Genomic DNA, 15,476 nt, shown 5'->3' with positions numbered 1-15,476 from the left:
TTCAAACCTTACACTGTTTGAATTGTGTTTTGAAATTTTGGTTTGTCTTTTCTTCCGTTTCTTTAAAGGACTTTCTCATTTCCTCTTTTAGGGTCTCTATCATCTTCATGAAATTGTTTTTCAGGTGTTTATCTTCTGCTTCATCAGGGTTTGGATATTCAGGAATTGGTAATGTAAAGTCCCTAGGCTCTGGTGGCATCATATACGTTTCTCTGTTGTTGGATGTGATCTTATATTATTGTCTTCCAATCCCTTCTTCCTGTTGCTGCAGGTGATGTCTCTTCCTCTCTTTGTGGATACAGATCCAGAATTCTCTTCTGATGGTTGGATGCAGGTCCCATACTCTAATGGGTCTCACAGTGGGTACAGGTGTGTCTGAGGCACTCCTTTCCTAGGGGGCAGGAGCTAGACTAGCATAGGGATGTTATCAGACTTGCGGTTGCTTGTTCCTCTGGGGGCGAGTCATCCTGACTGCATTCCCCAAGCCAGGAGATCCCAGAGTGGTTAATCAGAAGTCAGGCCTGAGACAGGGGCCCAAGTTCCAAATTGGAGATTCTTATGAGCATCCATGTATTGATTGTGAAACAGAAAATCCTCTGTTAACAGTGCTATCCCTGAAAGTTACTAGTTTATATGTCTTGGAAACCTAAAAAAAAAAAAAAAAAAAAATAGGTATTGAATCTGTTCCATATTCATTTCTATTATTCACGATTGTACTAATTTTTCAGAGAACCATCATATATGTGGTAAATGTGAGAAAGTCTTGCACCAAGGCACAAACTATTGTATCCATGGTAATGAAAATATTCAAGAGAAGGCTAATACATGTAATGAGCCTGGCAAATTGATTCCTGAATCCTGCCAATGTTCACCTTATGATATAAGTGATACTGCTGAAAATTACAACAAGTGCAGATTTTATAGCTACAGAGGTGCCTCTGATGAAACCTTAAACCTCAACAGGCACAAAATTAGGAATGCCGGGGAAGAACATTGCAAATATAAAGACAGTGGAAACTTTTTGTATTTGTGTTCCATCATTAGCCAAAATCAAAGAACACACACAGGAAAGGAAGACTACAAAAATCAGAATATGAAACATTTCTTGAGGCTAATACAGAAATCAAAGTTAAAGAAACTGATTGCAGAAAGCATCCACATCAATGCATGCAATGTAGAAACCTTTTCAAGACTCACTCAAGCCTTATTATGCATCAGAGGTCCCATACTAGAGAGAAACCCTATAAGTGTACAAAATGTAATAAATCATTTCTGCAATTTTCACAACTCAATGTACATTACAAAATCCATTTTAGAGAAAATCCCTACAAATGTACAGAATGTGGAAGTGCTTTTATTATTTATCAAAGTTCCAAAGACATTTCAGGATCCACACTGGAGAGAAACCTTACAAATGCCATGCATGCGACAAGTCTTTTAATTCAAAATTGAATCTTACAGTTCATCAGAGAATCCACAGTGGATGGATACCTTACAAATGTAGTGAATATGGCAAATCCTTAACCATGAAATACAGGCTTAGAACTCATCAGAGAATCCACACAGGAGAGAAACCCTACAAATGTAGTGAATATGAAAAATCATTTTCCATGAAATACACTCTTAGAAATCATCAGAGAATCCACACAGGAGAGAAACCTTACAAATGCGGTGAATGTGACAAATCCTTTTCCAGGATATAGGAACTGAAAATTCATCAGTGAATCCACACAGGAGAGTACCATTTCAAATTGTGAATGTAACAAATCATTTACTGTAAAAGGCCATCTTAGAACTCATCAGAGAAAACACATATAAGATAAAATTTAGAAATGTAGCAAGCTTGAGAAATCATTTCTGTTACTTCTAAATCTTAGAATATGTTCTGGAATATTTCAACATACTGGGCAATGGGAGTTATAAGAATATCAACCATGCTTAAGTGGATGGAACCCACGACTATTGGTCATGAAGTAACCATAGATAGTATGAAGGCGTATGAATACCGATCGAGACACAGGGAGGAGTAGGGAGTTCCTTCAGTCTTTGAGCTCTTCTTATTTCAGATTGCTGAAGAGACACTCGCTTGCTGGGTCTCTGGCAAAAAAGGAAAGTAATTTCTTTGCTTCTTGACCTCTCTGAACTAGGAGGTTTTCACCCCAGCATCTGACTCCCTACCACCATAGTAGTCAACATGACAAACCTTTTGTCTAAAGATAATTCTGCTAACACAACCAAATATTCATAAAGGAGTGAATACTTTAAAATGTAATATACACACAACTGCTTTTCACGTCTAAGAAGGTCTGTGAAAATTCATACTGGAGACAAAAGATTCCATGGGAAAAAATTGGCATGTCCTTAAACCAAGCTCTATTCTTCAGCTCTTGGGACTCCAAACTAGAGAACTATTATGAACATGAAAAATTTTCGAAAGACTTTAAGTTATTTTCAAATCTTAGAGTGACAATTTTCATTGAAACTTTATTTGTTCAACCTCAAATACTTCATAATGAAGAAGAAATGCTGAAACCTGAAGTATGTGGTCTTGTGTAAGTGTCCTGGAGACAGGAGTGATCCATTCTGAAGGACAGCTGATTGGAGCAGGAAACACAGCACTCAAAATAGCTTCAAGAAATCTCCAAACCCAACAGGATTCAGTGTGCTTAAGTCACATGAAGAAACTGAGAGAAGTCATGTCCCTTAGAAGATTTTAAGCATGAAGATAGGATTCTCTTTCACTTATAGATATGCCTACAGGTGTGCACTATCCTCCAGGTGTGCATTATTCATAAGCTGTATCCCATGCTGGTTTTGAATTTCATGATTGCAATTCTGCTTGAGTCCCTTATGCTCTGGTAAACAACTGCCTCCCCATATATGTTTAATCAATTCCAATGAAGCTCTTTGGTTTAAAAAGTTGAACTTCATTCTGTTTACAGTTTCTAGTTGGGGTGAGTAGATGAATATGCATGTTGCACCTCCCCAGGAATTGTATTTTATAACCACTTGCTGAACTCAGTAAATGTCTCGCCAAATTTGTTGAAAATGGGAACTTGATTATAGCATAGCAGTTCTCAACCTGTGCTCGATGACTTCCTGGGATTAAAATACCCTTTCACAGGGTTTCCTAAGATACAGGAAAATATATGTTCAATGATTTTGGGACTATGATACCATCTCTGTATTGTAACATTGGGAGATTCGCTTTTCTTGTTTATGTGAAGTAAATCTTCTGGAGCTTCATTATGGATTTGAGTTTATTACATAAAATTTACCACTGTGATTTTAGAAATAATATGTTCTATTGCATGTAAATGAAAGTTTTTCTGAACTGGCAGCCTCAATTCCTTCATTAATTCCAAGTTTCCATTTTTCATGTGCCTCTTGTTCTTGGTTAGCTTTTTTGTTCTGTTAGCCATTTTTCAGTTACTGTTAATCTTTAAATAATAGAAGCAAGAATAGATGTTGTAAAATTTTTCCTTCTGTTTAGTTGTTTATAGGATGAAATATTCTGCCTCCAAAAAGACATTGATATGTCCTCACATGGTTTGTTTTATTAATTTTGTTTATTATTTACACAACCTAAATACTGATATTTAATTTTTTCATAAGTGTATTCATTCACCATTTCCCCTTCTTCATCCTCTGTCCCCTACCTGGTGAGACATGTATTCTTCCCCTTTTCCTCCAATTTTATTTATGGCTTTGCTCTAAGTGACATAATTGGACCTCAGGTAGTAAGGGCAGGGGAACTAACCATGACACCCACCAGCTGTATATCTTGGGAGAGCCGGCCCTGCACCTTATTTGGGCAACACAATAGAGCCAACAATGCTGGCACAGGTGTGGGTGAGCCAGCCCTGAAATTAGAGTTGTGAGAGAGCTGTTCCCACTCTCATCTGTTACATGATTCTGTGGGCAGGTAAGATATGACCCCTTGCCTTCCTCCATACTCTCTTCACCAGACAAGAGCTGACCTTCCCTCTTACCAGGTGCAGCATACAGAAACCAGACCTTGCCTCTTGTGTGGGCAGAACAGTAGAGCTGCCTGGTGGTCATAGGTGAAGGAAACAGCCCAACATGTGTCCCAGAAAGGCAAATATGCCACCACCAGAATCCAGGGTCTCCACACCAGCAAGATTTGAAAAGCCCAACACAGATGATGAGAAGAGATGGACCTCAAAAATCATGTTGGGAAGATGATAGAGACCTTTAAAGAGGAAACAAGAAAATCCCTTAAAAAATAGAAGAAAAAAAGTCAAAAAATTACATGAAACGGAGGAAAAGACAAACCAAAAAAATCAAGAAATAAACAAATCTCTTAAAGAATATAAAGAAAGCTAAGAAAAAACAACCAAACAAATGGATGAGCACTCAAAAAATTCAAGGCATAAAAGCTGAAATAAAAACAATAAAGAAAACAGAAGGAGGGGATGCTGGAAATAGGCTGATAAATGATAAGGAACTATAAATGTGAGTATAACCAATAGAATTCAAGGGATGGAAGAGAGAATGTCAGTTGCTGAAGACTCGCTAAAGGATATAAAGACATCAATCAAAGAATATCTCAAGTCCCACAAATCCCTAACACAAAATATCCAGGAAATATGGGACACCGTGAACCTGCTGAATTTAAGAATTATAGGTATAGAAGAAGGTGAAGAAATACAGCTCAAAAGTACAGAAAATATATTCAACAAAATCATAGAAGAAAACTTCTCCAACCTACAGAAGGATATGCCCATGAAAGTACAAGAAGCTTACAAAACACCAAACTGACTGGACCATAAAAAGAATTCCCCTGGACTTAATAATAATAATAATCAAATAATGATAATCAAAACATTTATTGAATAAAGAGAAAATATTAAGTATAGCAAAGGAAAAGGGCCAACTAATATATAAAGGAAGACCTATTAGAATCACACCCGTCTTCTCAGTGGAAACTCTGAAAGCCAGAAGGTCTTGGATAGATATCCTACAAGCACTAAGGGAGCATGGATGTCAACCCAGACTACTGTACCTAGCAAAACTTTCATTCACTATAGATGGAGAAAACAAGATATTCCATGACAAAAACAGATTTAAACAATACATATCCACAAATCCAGCACTACAGAAGGTTCTAGAAGGAAAACTTCAACCCAAAGAACATAACTGCATTCACAAAAACACTGGCAATAGATAATCTAATTTTACCAAACACAAAAAGAAACAGGAGGGTGAAAGCCACACGCAATGACACCACCAACAATAAATCCAAAACAAAGAAAACCAATGAACAATGGACATTAATATCCCTAAATGTCAATGGTCTTAACTTACCCATAAAAAGATATAGGCTAACAGAATGGATATGAAGACAGAATCCATCCTTCTGCTGTTTACAAGAAACACACCTCAATTTCAAAGACAGGCGATACCTCAGAGTAAAAGGATGGGAAAAAAATTTCCAATCAAATGGGCTCAAGAAACAGGCTGGTGTAGCAATCTTAATATCTAACAAATTAGACTTTAAACTAAAAGCAATCAAAAGAGATGAAGAAGGGCATTTCATACTCATCACAGGAAAAGTCCATCAAGATGAAGTCTCAATCCTGAACATCTATGCCCCAAATATGAAGTCACCCACATTTGTAAAACATTACTAAACCTCAAACCACACATAAAACCACAAACACAGCAGGAGACTTCAATACCACTCTTTAACCACTAGACAGGACCAACAGACAGAAACTTAACAGACAAACAAAGGGTCTAACAGAAGTTATGATCCAACTGGGTTTAACAGATATCTATAAAACATTCCATACAAACACAATAGAATATAACTTCTTCTCACTGCCACACGTTACCGTCTCTAAAATTGACCACATAGTTGGCAACAAAGCAAACCTCCACAGATACAAAATAATTGAAATAACCCACTGTATTTTATCAGATCACCATGCATTAAAATTAGAATTCAACAGCAATAAAAATTGCAAAAAACCTACAAACTCATGGAAGTTGAATAACACCCAATTGTACCATTCCTCGGTTGATGAAGAAATAATAAAAGAAATTAAAGACTTCCTAGAATTTAATGAGAATGTAGACAAAACATACTCAAACTTATGGGATACTCTGAAAGCAGTGCTAAGAGGAAAGTTCATAGCACTAAGTGCCCACATGAAGAAACTGGAGAAAAGTCACATTAGAGAATTGACAGAACAACTGAAAGCTTGAGAGCAAAAAGAAGGAAACTCACCATGGAGGAGTAGAAACCAGGAAATAATCAAACAGAGGGCTGAAATCAAGTAGAAGAATCTAGGAAAAAATTACAAAGAATAAATGAAAAAAAGAGTTGGTTCTTTGAGAAGATCAACAAGATAGACAAACCTCTATCCAAACTAACCAAAAGGCAGGGAGAGAGCATGCTAATTAACAAAATCAGACACAAGAGGGGGATACAACAATGGACACTGAGGAAACCCAGAAAACCATCAGGTCATACTTTGAAAACCTGTACTCCACAAAATTCAGCCAGGCGTTGGTGGGCACGCCTTTAATCCCAGCCCTCAGGAGGCATAGAGAGGTGGATCTCTGTGCCTTTGAGGCCAGCCTGGTCTCCAGAGCAAGTGCCAAGATAGGATCCAAAGTGTCATAGAGAAACCCTGTCTCCACAAAATTAGAAAATCTAAAGGAAATGGACAATTTTCTGGATAGGTATTACTTAACAAAATTAAACCAAGCACAGATAAGCAGTTTAAATCGACCTATAACCCCTAATGAAATAGAAGCAGTTATCAAAAGTCTCCCAACCAAAAAGATCCCAAGGCCAGATGACTTCACCGAAGAATTCTATCAGAAATTCAAACAAGAGCTGATACCAGTACCCCTCAAATTATTCTACACAATAGAAGGAGAAGGGACATTGGCAAACTTTTTAAGAGGCTACAATCACTTTGATACCCAAGCCACACAAAGATAAAAGTAAAACAGAGAACTACAGACCAATATCCCTCATGAACCTCGATGCAAAAATCCTCAACAAAATATTGGCTAATCGAATCCATGAAAGAATTAGAAAAATCATACACTCTGATCAAGTAGTCTTCATCCCAGGGATGTAAGGATGGTTCAACATAGGAAAATCCATCAATGGAATCCACCATATAAACAAAAGAAGATAGATCTGGTTCTGAAAGACCCGCTCGAAATGCCCCTGAGCCCCCTGCCCCGAAGCTGCCGAGGCCTCCCAAGCCTTCACCCCGGCAGGGCTCGCGCCCCCGGCCCGCCCCGCCTGGCACCGCGCCTCGGGGCTGGGGCCGAGCAACGAGCACCAGGTGGGCAGGCCCGAGAACGAGCACCAGGTAGGCTGGGGCCGAGCAACGAGCACCAGGTGGGCCGGCACGAGGGCGAGCACCAGGTGGGCCGGCACGAGGGCGAGCACCAGGTGGGCCGGCACGAGAACGAACACCAAGTGAGCCGGCCTGGAGCCCTGCCCCTGAGCCCCGCCCGATGAGAAACACTCCGTCCCAAGGTCTCCGCCCCCAAGGTCAGCCATCTGGACGCGGAGGGGGGGGAATTGAGTCTGTTGTACCAGACACCAGACCTTGAGAATATGCTGATCTGGAATGGCTCTGTGTCTCATTTGAACCATCCAATGGAAATGATTCTGTATTTCGCCTCATTTGAAAGACTCTATGTTTCACCTCATTTGAATAACTCTGTACTTTGCCTCATTTGAATAACCCTGTATAGCGCCTCATATACATTGACCAATGGGAATAGCTCTGTACAATGCCTCATTAGAATTATCCAATAGAATCCCTGCTCCTAGCTTGCGCCTTTTTCCCTATATAAGGACCCCTTTCCCTTGGCTCGGGGCGCTTAGCCACACAGAAGCTAAGTCGCCCCGGGTACCCGAGTCTCCAATAAAGCCTCTTGCTTTTGCATCCAAGTTCGTGGCCTCGCTGATTCCTGGGTGCGGGTCTCCTTCTACGAAAGTACCTCTTCGGGGGTCTTTCAGTTCAAATCCTAGGGAACCTAACAGATGAAGTGACAAAGTATGGAATCAAAAGAATAAGGAGTTTACTTATGAAAAACAATATAATAAATATTGTTCATAAGAATAATCAGGAGGAAGGTGAGTCAGCACAAAAAACCCATGAGTACAGAAAAATCACAGGGAATGTCTTCATATTGATTCATCCCACCTGGGATTTCACCAAAGCCACACAAACAATAGCACCATGGAAGTAACCGAAGATAAGAAAACCCAAGGTATAAGAGTAGCACATGCAAAACCATCCCAAGGAGCTATGAGTATCTGAGGGCCCATAAACCCTTAAAACATATGTTACAACAGAAGGCCTCATCAATTCATCATATGGGAAAAGTAATTATACTTAAATAAATGAAGGAAACTTGGACCAATTCAATGATTGTGAAAGCTGAGTGGTAGCTCAAGGAGCAATACAAAAATACATAGACATAGAAAGCTAATTTCTAAATAGGACAATTGATGAACAGGACAAAAGAACAAGAATGGACTAATAAGACTGCATGCAATAAAATCTTGCCTGGAGTCAGGTGGTGTTGGCACATGCCTTTAATCCCAGCATGCAGGTGACAAAGGCAGACAGATCTCTGTAAGTTCCAGACCACCCTGGTCTACAAGATCTAGTTCCAGGACAGCCTCCAAAGCTGAGAGAAACGCTGTCTTAAAAAATTGAAAAAAAATAAAAATAAATAAATGAATAAACATCTTGCCTGGAACCTAAGCAATAGTGGAGAGGCTACCTTAAATGCCCTTCCCCTATAATGAGATTGGTGACTGCCCGAAAGGTCATCATAGAGCCTTCATCTAGTAGTTAATGGGAGCAGAAGAAGATATTCACAGCTAAGCACTGAACCAAAATCCTGGAATCCAGTTGTAGAGAGGGATGATTGATTAGCAAAGGTGTCAAGGCCATGCTGGGGAAAAGCACACAAACAGCTTACCTGAACAAGTGACAGCCCGCAGGCCCCAGACTTACAGCTGGAGAGTCAGCATAGGAGCAAACAAGGCCCCCTGATGTCAACTGGCGGGTTAGGCCGTCCATGAAGCCACTGGCAGTGGAATCAGTTTTTATCCCTAGTAACAAATGGGTTTTGGGGGCTGATTCTGTATGAAGGGAAACTCGGTGTTCTTAAAAACTAGGGGGAAACCTAGGCCCTACCTGAAATGATATGACAGACTTTGATGATTCCCCCATTGGGGGTCTCTCCCTCCCTGAAGTGTGGATGGTCTATGTGATGGGGGAATGGTGCGGGGGAATGGGAGGACAGGAGGGAGAGAAAAATAGGATGGGTATGAAAAATGGGATTGTTCTTCAATTAAATAAAAATTAATTTAAAAATCTTGACTGGACACAAAAATAGACAGATAGACGAATGGAATCGATTGAAAACCCTGATACTAACCCACGAACCTGCGAACACCTTATTTTTGACAAAGGTGCTAAATGTATACAATGGAAAAAAGATAGCATCTTCAACAAATGGTGTTGGCACAATTGGATTCGGACATGCAGAGGATTGCAGATAGATCCATACCTGTCACCATGCACAAAACTTAAGTGCAAATGGATCAAAGATCTCAGCATAAATCCAGCCACACTGAATCTTCTAGAAGAGAAAGTGGGAGATACCCTTGAACAAATTGGTACAGGAGACCACTTCCTGAGCATTACACCAGTAGCACAGACACTGAGGTCTGCAATTAATAAATGGGACCTCCTGAAACTGAGAAGCTTCTGCAAGGCAAAGGACACAGTCAGTAAGACAAAACGACCACCCACAGAATGGGAAAAGATCTTCACCGATCCCACAACTAACAGAGGGCTGATTTCCAAAATATATAAGGAGCTCCAGAAACCAGCCACCAAAACACCAAACAATGAAATTAAAAAGTGGGATCTAAATAGAGAATTCTCAACAGAGGAATCTGAAATGGCTGAAAGACACTTAAGAAAGTTCTCAAAATCCTTGGCCATCAGAGAAATGCAGCTCAAAACAACTCTGAGATACCACCTCACACCTGCCAGAATGGCCAAAATCAAAAATACCAATGATAATCTATGCTGGAGAGGATGTGGAGAAATAGGAACACTCCTCCATTGCTGGTGGGAGTGTGAACTTGTAAGACCACTCTGGAAATCAGTATGGCAGTTGGACAGAAAAATGGGAATCAGTCTACCTCAAGATCCAGCCATTCCTCTCTTGGGTATATACCCAAATACTGCATGTCCATACAACAAGGACATATGTTCAACCATGTTCATAGCAGCATTGTTTGTAATAGCAGAACCTGGAAACAACCTAGATGCCTCTCAACTGAAGAATGGATTGAGAAAATGTGGTACATTTATACAATGGAGTACTACTCAGCAGAAAAAAGCAATGGAATCTTGAAATTTGCAGGGAAATGGATGGAACTAGAAGAAACCATCCTGAGTGAGGTAACCCACTCACAAAAAGACAAGCATGGTATGTACTCACTCATATATGAATTTTAGACATAGAGCAAAGGATTAGCAAACTATAATCCTCTATCAAATAAACTAGGAAACATGAAGGACTCTAAGGGATAAATGGACCCCAGTAATGGGAAGTGGCATGAACTCCTGAGCTAATTGAGAGCATGAGGGTAGGGGAGAGGGAGCTGCCACAATAAAAGCAGAAGAGGTGTAGAGGAGAGGAAATGGAGGGGCAGAAATATTGAGTTGGGGGAAGAATAGAGGAGAGAGAGCAAGATGAGAGATGCCATATTAGACACTATACGTCCGAGAAGAGATCTGGGACTAGGGAGATCTCCAGAGACCTACAAGGATGACACGATCTGACAATCCAGGCAATGGAAGAGAGGATAACCTAAAAGCCCTTCCCCTAAAATGAGATTGATGACTACTCTCTATGCTATCCTAGAGTCCTCATCCAGTGGCTGATGGAAGCAGAGACAGACATCCACAGATATACAATGAGCTGAAATCTGGAATTTAGTTGAAGAGAGGGAGGAATGAATATCAAAGGGGTCTGCACCAGGTTGGAGAAACCCACAAAAACAGTTGGCCTGAACAAGGGGGAGCACATCGACCCCAAATACTGTCTGGGAAGCCAGTACAAGACTGATCCAGACCCCTGAACATGGATGTCAATAAGGAGGCCTCTGCACTCCAGGGAGCCTCTGGTGATGGATTAGTATTTTTCCCTGGTGTAAGAAGGGAGTTTGAGAGCCCATCCCATATGAAGGGTTACACTCTGGCCCTGAACACATGGGGAAGGGCCCAGGACCAGCAGAGGAAGATTAGGTGAACTTTGCAGAGCCCCCATATAGGGCCCTACCCTGCCTGGGGAGTGGAGGGTGCATGGGGTGGGGGGTAGGTTGGGGGTGGCAGAGGAGGGATGGGGGTGAGGGGAGGAAGAGGGGACTTATATGTGAAACAAGCTTGTTCCCTAACTTGAACTAATAAAAAAATTTTTTTAATTAACAAAAATCTTGCCTGGAAATGATAATAAATAAAAATATCTCTTTTCCTCTCAGGATTTGGCTGTACTCTGTGAGTTATGAGAATCATTCACACACAGCTAGTACGTATGAAGAAATATATCCCAGGAACCATAAGAAACAACAAGGAAGAATTCTGATCGCTCATAGACACCAGAGTGCTGCCATCCCAGTGCAGAGAATTTATGTTCAAAGCCCTGAAAGCAAGATCTTTGCATTTCCACAACTCTTGCAATAAGTACACTCACAGTGCTGAAGGCACTCCAAAAAAACCAAAAGTGTTTGGCCATATGTACATGGGCATAGATTTTTTCATGAACCAAAGGGAGATGTTTCTGATGTAGCAAGCTTAATGAGATTGCCTGGGTGTAAACTGTAACAAAATAACTCAGCCTATGAAGACTGACTTCTGAATGCTGTGTTTACATTCTTGATTGCCAACATCTTAGAGGGAAAATTAAAGGGCAGTAAAAAGTAAGCTTATTAAATGTTAATCTTCCATCCACACTGGAGCACACAATAAAGTATATTTTCTGAGGTAATAAAATCTGTATTGTTTCTTTATGTGATTTCTATCTCACATAGAAATGGCCTGACTGTCTCAGTATTTGTCTCTTTGTCTCTTTTGTTTTTCACCATCTGACCACCATGGGACAACAACCAACGACCCCCATAAGTTTGACTATAGAACACTGGGGAGACATTTGGGACTGAGCAAACAGCCAGTCCCTGGACAGCAAGAAGAAAACTGACAAAAATTCTGTAGTTCCGAGAGGCCAACATTTAATATTGGCTGGCCTCAGGATGGTTCTTTTAATCTTGAGATTATTTTACAGGTAAAACCCCAACCAGGTTTGTCTAAGATGGGGATATCTAAGAGAATCAAAAAAAAAAGCAAAAAATAATAAAAATTTAAAGAGGGTCAAAAAAAGTTGTAAAAATGTCAGAGAAGAATGTAAACTGTTTACTATGGGCTCTCATATCTATAACAGTAATACGGGTTAAAACTTTTGACCACACCAGGTTAATTCTATTTAAAAGTTTTAAAAATTAATTCTGTATACTTGTTAGAAAGTTCTATGTATGTTTTCTGGTATAAAGATGAATTTTATTATAAGGCAAAACAAAAATAGTTTAAATTATTTTGCTGTCTAATGCTAACAACAGCCAGTCATTTATGAACAAAGCTCAGAATTTATCTCTGTGCTCTAGTCATTAAATTTGGTTTATCAGAAATTCAGCTATCTTTTTAATAAAGATATTAAAACTGTTTCATGGTTAAATCTGTCAAAATGTTAAAAGTAGAAACACTAAGAATTGACAACATAAATTTAATAGTTACCCAGATGATAATAATTTTAAACACATCAAGGGTGCTTATTTTTCATATTCTTACAAAAAGACATTAAAAGATTTTTAATTGTTCAAATTTATAAGGTTATAAGATATTTATGCTTCTGTTATATTATTAATATTTATGCTTAAATCAAAAGAGCTAAAATTTAAGATCACAGCCATAAATTCCATTATGTTAATAAAAAATTGAGCTGTTTATTTCTTATGGTACATTAAGACAATGACCTAAGTTTAACAAAGGGCTTAAAATAACTGCTAAGCCCATGGGTCTCAATTCTTTAGAATTTTAAAAACAAAACTCTTTTATAAAGGTAGCTTAGGACCACCTATATGTCAGATGTTTACATTGATAAAGGTAAACCTGACAATATAAAGTCTTAGTTTTATAAAAGCTGCTAACCTGTTATAAGATGTTAAAAATACAAGTTACTAGCCATTCTTATAAATTAACAAGTTGGCAGATTTACCTAGGCAGACTTCTAATACTACAGAGATCTGCAGAATATGGCATTTAAAATGTTAACTAAAAAATTTATAATATCAGAGAGATAATTCCAGATCCTGACAATGACCCAAGGTCTCTAAAAAAGATTATGGGGCTCCATGGATTGTGACAATGCTGACCAATGTGCATGATGTTCAGATGCTACACCTGCTGACAGGCAGGACCAGGCTCAGACTATGGATAGGCTACAGGACACTGGAGAATTGATTGCACCACCTTTGCCTAGACAAAGTAAGGTCAGTCTTTTCCATGTCCCTGTTACACAGGGAAAAAAAACTCTCACTTTATAGACCTGGCAAAGATTTACTTCTGCCCCCAACACTACTGAAACTTGGATATGGCTAACTTTATATGGACTGGACCCTGTCATTCTTATTAGATTCAAAAACTCTAAAAAATTTATCCTTCTCAGATCTCTGATAGTATTAATTGTTAAACTATAGCCAGCTTAATAGCTCATTTAATAAAATTCTGATAAGCTGATAAAAGCAACTACCTGCTGTTCAGTCATAAGTTCAAGAGAAATGTACAAGCTTCTAACCCAAATTTATAGTTTTTGCTAGAACTCAAAGACATAAATATATTTCTGCCGTTCTACAAACACCCAATATCTGCTTTTTTCTGCAATGTAGATTTCAATACAGATAATGATAAAATGTCTACAACTTCTATGTCCTATTATGTAATAAATTTCATATAGGCTTCAGAGGATCAAAAGTCATAAATGTTGGGTCCACTTCTCACAGATAAAAAAGAACTCCAGATAAGTACAACTTTTGCTATCCCATGTATTTGTTCCTGAGGATGAGATTTTCTCCCTGGTCTTGGAACCCCTGTCCTTCTTGATCATAAAAATATGGGTCTAAGAGTTCTAATAAGATATATAAGTTTTAACTTCCCAGTTTAAACATGTCTCAACACATTTCCACTTCTGGCAGACAAATATCAGTTGCTGACTACAGCCTGCTCCTAAAGCCTGCGAGTCCTAGAGTTGCTGTGGATGTGAACCAGTCCAGGTGATATGGACACCCCCTATCTCTGCAACAGAGTCTGCCAACCAAAAGCTCCTGATGGATTCACCATTACCTAACTTCTTTTTTTTGTGTGTGTGTGTGTTTGACTAGCATTTCAGCCTTCTTGGGTGCCTAACTTCATCCAAAAGTCAGCAGAAAATAGCATAGGAAAGAATACATTGCCCATTTTCTTGGTTAAAATGCTAAGTCAAAAAGAACTCCCTTACATGCGGGAAACCCTTGTCCATTACCCATGCCCTAGTTATTACCCAGCCATTCAGGCTCTTAAACAACAAGAAGGACCATAAGATTTGGGATTAAAACCTCACAAAAAGAAATGGGGGAAATGAAAGATTTTAGTTTGCTGACAGAAAAGTTTTCCCACGGGCCAGCACAAAGAAGTAGGCTCCAAGCAGAGGGCAGACCCAATCCTTTTTGGGTCACACCTGGCCAACAGACAATTGGGAACTCTCCAGGGTACATTCTGTAGTTTTTCCTTTGTAGAAAAGCAGGTCACACCTGGGTGACCATTCAATCATGAGATCATACTTTGTAATCAATCACTTTGTGCCCCTTGCCTATATGCTGATCTGCAGTTTTTTCCTTTATAAGGAGCTTGCACCCCATGCTGGGGTATGCAGCTTTCCCGGTATTGCTGACACCTGAATCTCAATTCCCAAGAGCATTGAAAAAACATGTTTTCATTGATCTTAGGATCCCTGTGAAAGGTTGTTTTAATTCCAAGAAGTCATGGACCTCAGGTTGAGAACTGCTATGCTATAATCAAGTTCCTCTTTGCAACAAATTTGGAGAATCAATGTGAGTTTGGCACGTGGTTATGAAATACAATTCCTGGGGAGTTGCAACGTGCATATTCATCTAATCACCCCATCTACAAACTGTAAACAGAATGAAGTTCAACATTTTGAACCAAAGAGCTTTATTGGAATTGATTTCAGATACATGGGGAAGCAGTTGCTTATCAGAGCATAAGGGACTCCAACACAGTTGCTACCACAGCATTCAACACCAGAATGTGACATAGCTTAAGAATAATGCACACCTG

The 15,476-nt window shown here is 39.4% G+C and overlaps 1 protein-coding gene and 1 long non-coding RNA gene across 2 annotated transcripts in view; both read left to right on the top strand.

The window, feature by feature from the left end:
- The window catches only part of LOC100755709 (zinc finger protein 501-like), a 93,400-nt gene that overhangs the window by 46,020 nt on the left and 31,904 nt on the right, over window positions 1-15,476 (top strand). The gene's annotated exons all lie outside the window — the stretch shown is intronic.
- LOC118239353 lies at window positions 3,137-12,083 on the top strand. Its single transcript, XR_004771242.1, has 2 exons — window positions 3,137-3,671; window positions 11,573-12,083. It is a non-coding gene; the product is annotated as an uncharacterized LOC118239353 (long non-coding RNA).

Source organism: Cricetulus griseus, chromosome 9 (assembly GCF_003668045.3).
Source record: "Cricetulus griseus strain 17A/GY chromosome 9, alternate assembly CriGri-PICRH-1.0, whole genome shotgun sequence".
In the NCBI taxonomy this organism is placed as follows: domain Eukaryota; kingdom Metazoa; phylum Chordata; class Mammalia; order Rodentia; family Cricetidae; genus Cricetulus; species Cricetulus griseus.
Note: the sequence above shows the minus strand (reverse complement) of the source record. Positions and strands in the feature narration are given on the sequence as shown.